This window comes from Tetrao urogallus, assembly GCF_951394365.1.
Source record: "Tetrao urogallus genome assembly, chromosome: 1".
Taxonomy (NCBI): domain Eukaryota; kingdom Metazoa; phylum Chordata; class Aves; order Galliformes; family Phasianidae; genus Tetrao; species Tetrao urogallus.
Genome location: NC_136813.1, coordinates 159215094 through 159227154, shown reverse-complemented (window position 1 = coordinate 159227154; position 12061 = coordinate 159215094).

Genomic DNA, 12061 nt, shown 5'->3' with positions numbered 1-12061 from the left:
GTTATTCTCTGGCTTCAGCCAACCATCTTGTGGCAACGAGTTCCTGTGCCCTATACTCAATATTAAACTAATTCTATTGGCATTTCTTCTTGGGGTAGCACATGGAATGTTTCTCAACTTCCACAATAATAAAATAAATGAAATACCAAGTTGTAGAATATTTTGTCCCAAATAGCTTTTCCAGACAGAGTACAAGGAAAGCTTTCCTCAAAGGTCCCTTGCAGCCATCCCTGCAACAACAACACCATACTGAGTGCTCACTCTGCCATAACTCAGTGGATTTTCGCCAGTTTGAGCTCTCTGTTTTACCTCAGGTGAAACATTTTGTATGTCTTACCTCTTCAGCTGAAGTTCTTGGCACACAATAACATAGCACAACCAATAGTAGAGCTTAACACTCATTAACTGGCTGACTTTGTATATTCCTGATGATCATAAATTACAGCAAAACAGAAAGCAGAAGAACTGAAACAACTAATATGTGAAAGCTGTGCAAAATTGTGAAGGGTAAAAGGATTTATGAGGTCTAATTTATTTTGAGAGGTCTATGCTGCTTTGGAAAAATCCTTTGTCAGTGGGGTTAGCTGAGGGAAATCCCCATTCCAAGGAGAGGTGTCTTGTTCAGGGTGCTGCAGCTCATCTCCTGCCTATCTCCACTCTTCACTTTAATCCAGCTAAACACATGGAAAAAGGACAGACAAAGACATGAAGCAAATGTTTTTGAAGGACCCTGTTGTAGCCAGAAGACCAGAAGAGGTCTGACCATGCGAATATTCCCTTGGCTTTCTTCCTGAGGTGGAGCATGCATGCAGAGGCCTAATGTCCTTTCAGTGGGCTCAACATTCAAACTGGGATGTTTCACTTTTGCCTACAGCCTAACCCCATCCCTCAGGCACTAACCAATATAGAGAAAAGGCACTACGAGTGTCAGACAAAACACAACAATTTTCGCATTTTACTACTTTTACTATTGCCACTGTTATTTCCCCTTTGGCTGCAGGCCTTGGTGTCTCACTTCTGTTTGGCATGGAGATACTCTCCACAAGGAGCTCACTGCAGAGCTGACCTACAGGCAGCAGCACACCCTACTCACACTGTGTGTGGCCTGGCAGAAATACCAGCCTATGCCCAAGGGGCCAGGAGCCGTGGAGCTGCAGGTACGACTGTGCCAAATGAAGGGGTTTGGTGATGTTACAGAAAGGTTTGTAGAAAGTCTTCCCACCTCACATCTGGAACCTGAGACCGAAGATCTTGTGATGGATTTCATCTGTGAAATTTGGGATGTGGTCTATGGAGGAACCGTCTGTATCAGGTGCTAAATCACAACAAAGAGGTAGAAAAGTTCAGCTGAACTGAAGAGAGCTGCCTCTCTCACACATGCTTTGACCAGACAGAATCATAGAATCATTGAGGTTGGAAAAGATGAGTTCAACCCTCAGCCTGTGTCCTAGTTTCAGGGGGGATGGAATTGTTTTTTTCAGTGTCTGGTATGGTGCTCTGTTTTGGTTCTAGGAGAAAAAACAATGGTGATGACACACCACTGTTTATAGTTGCTGCTCAGCAGTGTTGCACAGAGCCCAGGTCATTCTCAACAAAGGGCCCAAGGAGTTGAGAGGGAACAGAATTAGGACAGCTGACTTACACAGGCTAACGGGATATTCCATACCATATGACATCAAGTGGAAGGCATTTTAAAGGGGGTAGGAGTTCATCTGGCTCTCTTCTGCTGCTCGTGAGGGCTAGTCAGACTTCGGTGGGGGGGGTGGTGAGAAATTCCATGTGCATCACTTGTTGTACACATTCATACATATATATATAGTCATAATTATTATCATTTTCTTTTTCTCTATCTCAGTAAATAGTTTTATCTCAACCCATGAGTTCTACTTTTTTTTTTTTTTTTTTTTCTGATTCACTCTCCCATCCCACTTCCCATCCTGGGAAGTGGGGGGAGTGAAGTGCATGATTGTGTGGTGCTCAGCCACCTGCTGTGTTAAACTACAACAACCCATTACCACCATGCACACCAACCCATGTCAATCAGTACCACATCTTCACATTTCTTGAACGCCTCCAGAGACGGTGACTCCGCCACCTCCATGGCAGCCTGTGCCAATGCCTCAGTGCTCTTTCTGTGAAGAAGTTTTTCCTGATATCCAACTTGAACCTTCCCTGGCGTAACTTAAGGCCATTTGTCCTGTTGCTGTCACCCTGGAGAAGAAACTGACGCTCACATTGCCACAACCAACTTTCAGGTAGTTGAAGGAGTAATAAGGTCTTCCTTTGTAAGTTGACTTTTGTGGATCACATTAATTAAATGGGCTGTCACACAGAGGCAGGTAAGTTCTGGCATGCTTTATGGTGGGTAGGGTGTAGTGCCAGGACAAAGACAATTCTATCAGTGTGAGCAGGCCATGGGACACCAGAGCCAAATGCTGTAACAAGATGAGGTGTGCAATCTGCAGGTGAGAGGTTAATGTCACCTCTGTCTGTCCTTAGGAGAGGCTGGCCTTTAAAATCTGAATGTACACACTTCTCAAGCTGCAGAAATCTGCCAGTCCTGTTGCCAAGCGGCTTTAGGTTGTAGACGCTGCAGTGCTGGTTCCTGGGTGCTCCCATGGGATGTTCTGCACCATACACAATTCCAAATCCCAGACGGCATCTTTATCTTCAAACTGCAGTGTGTACCAAGCCACTCACACCCGGGAGGCTGATTGGGTCCTTTTCCACACAAGGAAAAATGTGTGTGTGTGTTTCTATAGGCATATACAGTGGTGTATGTACGTGACATCCTTACATCTCTGCAGGACAATTTGATACTGTCTGAAAGTGCAGCCAAAGGTATTAAGAAGCAAAGAGCATAACGTATGGAGAGGAATGCAGTACCCTGCTAAAAATGTTATATGTCTGATCTGGGAATACTTATGGTTTAAGTGGGCTATAAATGAACACTTAACTACTTTAGAGCTGTGAAGTGATGACCCTCAGGTGGCCTTGGGAGATGCCACATGGTCTCCTCCGGCTGCCACTCTTTTGGACATAATGGGGCTGAGCACAGCAGCAGCAGCCTGGAGCACAGGGCTGCCTTCAGGAGCATCCAGCTTGTCTTCTGCCTGGCTTAATGCTCTGATGTTTCCAAAACAACATCATTCTGCCATTCTAAATGCTACTTATGAATGCCAAATCAAAAACACATGGAGGCTGTGCCCCACATTTAAGTACCTGGAATCGCATGGCTGTTGTGCTACAAATCATAAATCATTCTCATGAGAAAGAGATAAGCACTGATCGCTTAGTACATAAGCCGTTTGAGGATATTAAGGTTGCATGGCAGAAGAAATATTTAATACAGATTTTTAACAAATAAAAGAGCAGGATTCAGCTCATTCCAATTCCTGGTATTTCTTATGGGAAACTATTTGAACAATTGCTGCACATTTGTTATGTCCTTCTGAGTATTGCTAATTTTAGCATGAGTGATCATTCATCTAAGAACTCATGCCTGAGATGAAATGCTTCTCTGTTTATTATTCTCTTCTCATAAATGTTTGCTGCCCAGTCATGAGAGGGAAAGCACGGAGCGACAGCACAGCTCCTGCACAACACAAATAGTGAGCCATAGAAAGAAGCATCTGGCTGGTTTTGGAGGCCAACTGTGTCAATCCAAGGTAATATTAGACATAAAGCCCTCTTCATTCCTTTCATGCTCCACCAGAGGAACAATGCCATCCCCACACCAGCACTGCTCTGCTCTTCCCAGACAGCCCTGCAGCTCCGTCACTGAGATCACTGGGGCTGGCGGCTGGGGCAGACAAGGCGGGGTGTCTGCCCATGGGTGGTGGGGCAGCAGAGCCTGGAAGGAAGGTGACAGGGTGAATTGAAACAGAGCACTGTAGTCAGGTTTCTGCACTCTATAGCAGTATCCACACTCACATGCACCTATGCTTCAGCATCATTTTCTGTCATAGTGCAGCCCTGGGACTAGCACCTGGACTGACACTTGTCTGCCTAATATTTTCCCTTCAGCAAATCTGACACCAACTGCAGCCGTTTATCATGAGAAGACATGGAAATTTGGTTTCTCAGCAGAATGCATGATGTATTGTATTGCTGAACAACCTCACCAGTACAAGAACAAGTGCAAAGTAGTGGTTGGTCTGCAGTCATCAAACAGGAGCAGTTGGAAAAAATGTTTTTTAATAAAACATGCTTAATTGAACTCATAAGCATAAGTGTAACCAGCATAATGCAACTAATTTCTATAGATGATCTAAAGAATGCCTGTGATCTCCCCTCCTATATTTCATAACAGTTTAATTCCACTTCCTGATGCATCCTTTCCTCAGCTTCTAGTATTTATTTTCAGTCCTTGTGATGTCCTCTTTCATCTAATGGGGTTTCTGTTATTAATGAAGCTGAAACAGTGCCTGCTCGTAATCTTTCTGCTGCTGAGCTCAGAATTCTGATTCCTGCAACGTTTGGTATGAAGGACATTTTGTTTATCTGATGGACTGAGGCAACCTTTTTCTACTCCAGCATAAAATAATCTGACTGCATCTTGTTGAGCCAATTTTCCTGTGTATACCTAGACTATCACCTGGCTTAATATATTCATAAAAGGTCAAAGCAAAGGTCTTTTAAAAAAGGTCTCTTTTTTTCGGGGGAAAAAAGTCCTGCATTTCAAAGTTCCTCTGTTTTGAGAAAAGGCTACTGAATGAGAAATAAACAACTACAGGAATGAATGATTCAGGATTTAACTGCAGTCTTGGAATTATTGGTAATTCTGCTACCCAAGAGATAAACCTGTAATTACAGGTGAATGCAAATCACTGACATCATTTTCCATGCCAAGCAACTGGGACCGAAGGAATTTCAGAGATGTGGTTGAAGTTGTGGCAGCCCAATCGTCCGGTCTTGGCAGGAACCTCCCATGCACTGTAAATAATAATATACTTGAGCAGGCTTTGTGACTGGAGCTTTAAAGGTGCCTGTGGTAACTGGAGTTATTTTCAAAATGGCAAGTTCTGCTCCTCCACAGCAGTCATGGGAGTGACTGCTGACTTTCATGTTCCTCTGCTGCCCTGCAATGCCATGTGAGTGTTCCCTTATGGTACTGCTGCCAAGCAAAGAAGTGATGCTCCGAGAGCACATTCCTGGTTCCTCTCATTGCTGGTGCTTCCTGTACCACTATGATGTTTTCCATCTCCCTCTCCATTACCTCCATGAAAAAGAAGAAAAAAAAAAACAGGCTAATAAACCAGCAGAAAAACAATTAGCAATCTGTTTCATATTAATGAAATAATGAAATAAATGTCCCATAATTGGCCTTTAAAGCAGCTTGCAAACGGCAGAAAGCACCCAAAGACTGCCAACCAAGTTCCAGTAATTTTGGGCTTTGCTTTGTTAGTGATTTCCTGGGTTTGTGCATCCCATAAGCAGATCAGTTCTGCTCAGCCATTTTCTCTCCTTGGTACCTCCAACTCACTTCATTGGCTCATGGTTGACTTACATCTGCTTTGATTCCTCTGTGGGCTCGTCATTCCCTGGCAAAGGTGTATTTTTCCTAAATCCTGCTCACCTTCTCTTTTTAACACTGCACTTTCAATTACATCTCCTCCCAAAGGTGGCATAGATCTGTGTGCCACACAGGATGGTCTTGGAGAGAACAGCTGAGTGTGCAGTGGATACTTATACATTGCATGCACTGCCTGATGTTTCAATCACTCATTAGTTCTGTTACTTCATATTTGTACATTTGAAAACAGTAAGATTTTCCTTCTGAATTGCCTTCCATAAACAGGCCTTAGTGGGAACAACCTCATTTCAAAATAAAGACAGCAAGTAACAGGCTCAATCGTTTGGAAACAGCAATTTGTTAAGCAGAGCAGAGCGCTTACTTTGCTTTTGGTCCATCTTTATTGGTTTCAGAAGGCAACGCTCTCAGGAAAGCTTGCATGGCCAGATGTTCAGCTTTTACAGCTGCTGAAATATTTTTGGAAGGACCATCAGTCAAGATAAAATTACAGGTCACTGGGGACAGGCTCTGACCTTTGCAGGAAGGTGGTTGTTGGCTCCCAGACCGGACTTCCCGGCCAGGAGTCTGCTGGGAGGTGGGTGCTGTGACACCTCTAATTGGGCACATTATTCAAGATAATGACTCCACTCAAGTCAGGGAGTGCAGGACAGTAGGACTGGCCCAATAAGGCCTGGTGTTTTTAACCATAGGAAAGAAGCAACTGATTTATGGGCTGACCACTAATGTGTGATTAGCATCACCTACTTGTCATCATGTCCTAATAAATGGATTGAGGTACACTGCCTTGCACCAGGAAGCATCTCACACCGCAGATGCCATGGGAGGGGTCACTAAATACTGGATGCTGGTGTTCTGTGAGCAGAGGGCATACCAGCAAACTCTTGGGAGTCTCAGGAGACTCTCAAATGGCACCAGGTACCCATGTGTGGGCAGCTGAACCAAGCACCTTGTGGCAAAAGCAAGTTTCTTCACCTGGAGACAAATCTCAGCCCCAGTTTTCCAGAGGCAAGATGCAGTCAGTGTTTCCCAGCAGTAATGGCTTTTATCTCCTTTTCATATTGAGCCAAATTATCATGGGACTCAATAAATACTCCTAAGGACCTGTGACTTTAGATAGCTGCACATTTAGTTATCCATTGTTAAACTTATCGGTACATGACAGAAAATTGCAACCCTATGGGGACAACGTACAAAATTCCACATGCCTGATTATAAAATCATTAAGTATTTTATTGTTCTTTGCCATTTTTCCCTAGTCAGGCATTTTTCCAGTCGGAAGAAATCACAAATTATATTTATACTGAAACAGCACATTTGGTAATTGATTAAAATTGTCACTGTTCTTAACAACTCTTTCATTCAGTTGTAATGCTAAGGTGAAGAAAGCATCCAGCACAGCGAGATTACGATCTCATTATCAGTGTAAACTGGCCTAAGTGGATGCTCACCCCAAAAGACCCGATTCCAGCTGCTTGTTCCTTCTTGTTCCAGCAGCACTGTCACTACAGCTGCAGGATGAGTCGAGTCAAGGAATTAACAGCTGAAAAGGAGTTTTGTGGGTCTTTATACCTGGCTGGTACTCTGCTAGATGTGGCTAAGCCAGAGTCTTCATGTCCATAACGCTGGTACATGTGAGGCATGGGAACAAGGGAATGTTGGTTGGCTTAAGGCTATTAGGAACCCTCAATCTTGAAAAATATCCATCAAACTCTGAATTTATGGCTTGGGATAAAAAACACATTCTGTAACACTTGAACTACACAAAAATTATTGATAGATAAAATGCTAAAGCCTTTGTTTTTTCTGCAGAAGAGCTTTGGAGCAGTCACCTTTGTGAGCTGATCTTGCTCTTTTCCTCACTGCCGAGTGAGCCCTGGATGGCTCACACACCTATTTCTCCTACATGCTCATAAGGAGTCGTATCTGGAGAGCTGACTTGTGCAGCAAAACATTTTCCAATCCGGCATAGTTGCTCTCGGTTCTCAGTGCAATGATATTCAGGTGTATGCATAACATTCTAATTTATATTTTTATATGTTCGTTTTTTATTGTGGAAAAGCCCATGGGAAAAAAAAAAAAAAAAAAAAAAGTAACTTTAATGCCGTGACCAGAATACTGTGAGGATTGAGGTCATTTGCTGCTGCAGGGCCAGAAATGTTGCAGCTGAGATTGTCATAAACACAGCACCTGCCCGACTGTTGGCTGTTTATGTCGCAACGTTAAAACTCGTCTAAAAGGCAGGTTGCAGGCCTGATGACAGTGAGGCAGCGTGAGACCGCAGGAAAAGATCTTGCTTGAGCTGAGGAAAAGGTAGCCGTTTTTATTCCGTACTTGCAGCGCTGCAGCCCCTCCAAGAGCGGCTGGGGGATCGACGGCTGTGCCCGGGTCTCAGCCTGCGCCCCGCATCGAACCCGCGGGCGCAGCGCCACCTGGCGGTCGCACAGCGCTGCGCCGCGCAGCCGCAGCTGCGGGTCGGGGCCGCCATGACGGGTGTGGGGGTTACGCTCCCTGCAGGTGATGGAAAGGCCGGGGATGTGACAGTATCCCACGGAAGAATGGCTCAGATACGTGTGAAAGCAGCTATTCAGGTTCCACATGTCTGGCTTGGCTGGAGAGAGCTGCAGGTGTGTCTGCAAGCAGCGCATCCATGTCGTATTGCTGTCCAGTGTGTGTGTAGTGCGTGCAGCAAAGCAATAGCACAAAATGTAGTTATCAGCCTCCACGTAGGATAAATGAGCAGGATGCCACTGCTGAAATATGGCTGCTTGCTGTGCTGCGCTGCACTGGGTAGAGCTTTTCTCAGCTTGGCACAGGGGAGCTCAGCTGTTGTTTGGAAATACAGCACCACTGTTTTTCACTGCCTGAATCACAGCAGCCCACACGACCCTGTGCAGATGTTTAAAGGTAGGCACCGTGATCCCTCTGCATGGCCATAACTCACGGGCACACCCGGCATGGCCATAACACATGGGCGAGAACACTGTAAGGAGAAGGCATCACCTCAGCAGGTGCCACAGAGATTTAGCAGTGGGTTTTTCTCTGCCTTATCAGGGTATTTCACTGTCTGCTGAACTTTATGCTGGCTCTCAGAGTACTGGCAGGCTTTCTGGCTTGGCGTGCCTTTGGATTATACAGGAATTCTGAACTCCCTCTCAAATCCATTTAAACCTCCTATTAGCATGGTGCTTCTACTTAGACCAGTTAAAAAGCAAGAAACAAAAAACAAACAAACAAAAAAAACCCCACAGAAACACAGAGGCATCAATGAATGTTGAAAATTTGCTTTGCCGCAGACCCTGCAGCTACACAGTCATATGGCATCTGCCTACATAAATCAGCTTACAGTTTAGCCAGATGAGCTTCTTTAAAATACCCTTTTATTGCTTCACAGGGTATTAGCTTTTTGCCATTGCGGACTCCAAAAAGCCTGCGCTCCCTGGAACTTGTTGGACGGAATCCCCTCTTCTACTTCCACAACAGAGACTTGTTTACAAAAATGTGTGCTGGTTCAGACTGTGCCACTACCAGGTGTGGGCAGCTGATAGAGGACAAAAGGCATGGAGCAACTGAGCAAGAATAAAGGTGACAAAGGTACTTAGTCTAATTCCTAAGAAGGAAGAACAACAGAATGTCCACAGATCTTAGGCTAAGGGGAGGAAGTAGTCCTCCAGAGAATACCTTAATTGTTGCCAGTAATTGCTCATTTTGGTAAAGAAAAGAAAACGAAAAGAAAACAAAAATAAAAGGGTGCTGCTACCACAGCAGGATTGGTTGTATTGGAGTGCACAGAACATACATAGAACAAAATGTGCTTCTAGCAACAAGATGCTGAGACAGTCCCAGACTGGCTGTGCAGACTGTCAGACGCTTCCTTAGCACCAGCACCAGGGGTGGATTAAGAGCAGTACAGAGCCCCTCTGTAATGCAGTCAGATTGCTGGCTGGGCCTGGGCTGTGTTGGAAGAGAACTGCAGAAGTCAGAATGAATCTTTTACCCAACTCCTCTTGCAGAGCTTGGTGCATACCAGAAAAAAAGCTGGTTCAGCAAATACTGTGGGATCTAGGTTAAGTAGACCACCCAAATAAAATATTTGTGGATGTCTTTTAAAGAATAAGTTATTTTTGCTGGATTTATTCCCTTGATTTGATTTAGTAAGAATCTGCCTATGAGAGACAGCAGAGACAATAGCAGTATTAGGGAACTTCAGGAAGCTTTTGGTCCTGCTGCCTTAGAAGTTGCTTCTGGCAGAAGCTTGACTCAAGCTAGCAGAGTACTTTTGGCATGCAGATATTTTGCTTTCTCACTTTTCATGATAGTGCAAGGGCTAGAAGGCTAAAATAGTTACATTTAGGCATTTATACATGAGGTGGATGCTTAAGATCCCTATAAATAGGGCCAGCAGCTGTCTGCCCCATTATAGCCTACTTCCAAACAAACCAGATTATTTTCTAGACTCCAGTGACTGTGTGAGGAAATTAAACCAGTCGCCATGTGCTACAAGGGGAGGTCCTGTGCTGCATATGCCAGCTACTTGTCAATGCCTTGTGTTCCCCGTAGCTTCTCAAGCAATGTGAGAAGTCTTTATGGAGACAGTTGTATCACCCTCTAAGTTCATGCTTTAACATCTCTATGCCATCGCCTCAATGTAGGTATGCCAGTGTAGAACTGAAACTTGTCTAATGCAGCAACTTGGTGTTCAACATCTCCCTGTACTTGTGTGTGACAGGACAGCCATGCTCAGCTTGCAACTCAGGGTTTCCATCTATGTGTTCTTCCTGCTCAAGAGGAGTGTTCTCACTCTTTTGCGTTGTGCAGGGGACTTGTTCATATACTTCTGAGCCTTGCTGATGATCTAGGTAAGTGGGTTCTGCTTTAGATTGTCCCAAATGAGCATTGTACATCAGGCTGATTTTGTCATTACAAGGTGTTCGTGTCAGTGACACCATTAACTCTTGAGACCTCTGGTAGGAAATGGAACTTTTTTTCCCTTTAGTTGACAATGGTCTTGCTGCTGATATTGCAAGTCTATGTTGTGACTATTTTACCAAAAGTGCCCTGGGCCCCTACCGCATTCCCCTGAGTCCCTCCCTCCTTCCTGCAGCTCTACAGGAGTGCTGACAGTGTTTTCTGAAAGTGTCTGCACCCAACATCACTCCAAAAGGGGAATTTCCCAAGTCACAGGGGAAACCACAGTGAGAGGATATGCCGAGGGCTTGTCAGAAGTCAGTAAATATAATTCTTGGGATGTCCTCTTCCTAATCCTACTGATTGACACAGTTGAGTGCTATTTCACTGAAATATTAGGAAAAATATGTCCCAATCATAATTTTTGATACAAAAAAAAGTGAGTAAGGGTACGACCCATTCTGAATAAGGAAGATGTTGAATGATAACATTCCTGAAAGATTTCAGCTAAGCCTTAGATGGAACTCCAGCAGATATAAACGTGAATCTGATCCTGAATGTAGTTCGTGACTTTGAGTCGAGCTGCCATTTTTAGCACTTTTATAGAAGTGAGGAGTTAATGGACAGCCATTGCATCTCCAGGTTTTTGCCAGCCTCCACAACAGCTTTTTTTTTTTTTTTTTTTTCTAGTTCAGGAAACATCATTGCAAGTCATGTTTAAACAAGCGTATTGGGTTTACCTGGCAAGGTTTTGGTAGCTGGAGCCTGCAGGGGTAGCCTCTGTGAGCAGAGCCCAGCACTGCCCCGTGTCAGATCAGCTCCAGCTGCACCAATTTGGCCTCACCCAGGTCAGAGCTGAGCCCTGAGCAGTGCTGGGAGAGCAGATTTATGGAAGGGAAAAAGTGCTGCACTGCAGCAGCTGGGAGAGGGGTGTGAGAGATGGGAGAGAAACACCTGTGTGAGTCACATCACACTTATGCACTTGTACCCTCTGCATTAAGCAACATGGACAGAAGTGCAGGAATGTCTCCTCCACTGACACACTCAAATGCCCCACATTAACAGCACCTCATTCCATTTCTGTTCCCCTGAGATTCTCAGAAAATTCTCAGTTTGGTTTTATTTCATCGGTATAAAATTCGAAGAGAGGAAAGCAAAGTAGATTTTTGTTCCACAACTTTTCAGATAAAGAAAAAAGAAAAAAAAAAGAAGACAATTTAAATAACCAAGCTATGGCTTGTTGTTCAAAATGATAAACATACAAAATATGTAATTACTGCAATATAATTACTTGCAACTGTTTTTCTTAACTTCATTAAAATGAAAGAGGAAATAAAATGCTTGCTTCATTGTTTCTTTCTGATTCACTGCCTACAAACCTGTAGTGCTTGAAGAGGGTGTCAAAACAAGAGCTTAATGGGAACTTCTCAATTAAATGTTTTTCACCAGAAAATGTAGTTCCATTGAAACAAAAACGTTTCAAGGAAATTTATATCTGTAGTTGAAACTTTTGTTAGAAAGGTTTAGGGGTTCAGCATAATTTTTCTGATTAAGAGGAAAAAAAAGACAAACAGGTAAATGATCCTAATGCACGAAACCAGGCGTTGCCAAAATTTAGTT